Source organism: Penaeus monodon, chromosome 32, assembly GCF_015228065.2.
Source record: "Penaeus monodon isolate SGIC_2016 chromosome 32, NSTDA_Pmon_1, whole genome shotgun sequence".
NCBI lineage: Eukaryota > Metazoa > Arthropoda > Malacostraca > Decapoda > Penaeidae > Penaeus > Penaeus monodon.
Window position 1 is genome coordinate 32,174,331 of NC_051417.1, and position 499 is coordinate 32,174,829.

Here is a 499-nt window from a genome sequence, read left to right on the forward strand (position 1 = left end):
AAGGAAGAAACAGAAGAAGAAAAACAAAACGTTATCTCACTCACCTTGCTGCGGCTTCCTTTGACCTACATTGTAAATATCAATGTTACGATATTCATTTTCCCTTCTATAGTTTCAGGAAACGTTATTTTCTCTAACAAGGACAGCTCTCATAATGATGTTTTAAACATTTTGGCTCCGCCTTTGAGATGCATTGTACAGTGCACTTTGAAAGAATTCGAGATTACAATCTGGTGCTTCTTGTGAGGAAGGAATAATGGGTAGTTTTCCTTTGTAAATTTCTGCTTTTCTTCCTTTTTCTATAGAAAGGTTGCAATGCTGAAAGGAATAACCTCTCCTTTGCTGTTCTAGGATTCTTATATTTCTACAAAAGTGATCATGAATGCGAATTAGATTGGGACAACGCGAGATAAAGTTCGTAGAATTTAATAGTACGTTGTTACGACCGCATAGCGTCCGACAGCTTTGAAAGATATCTTTTACCACGACTTATCCTCTC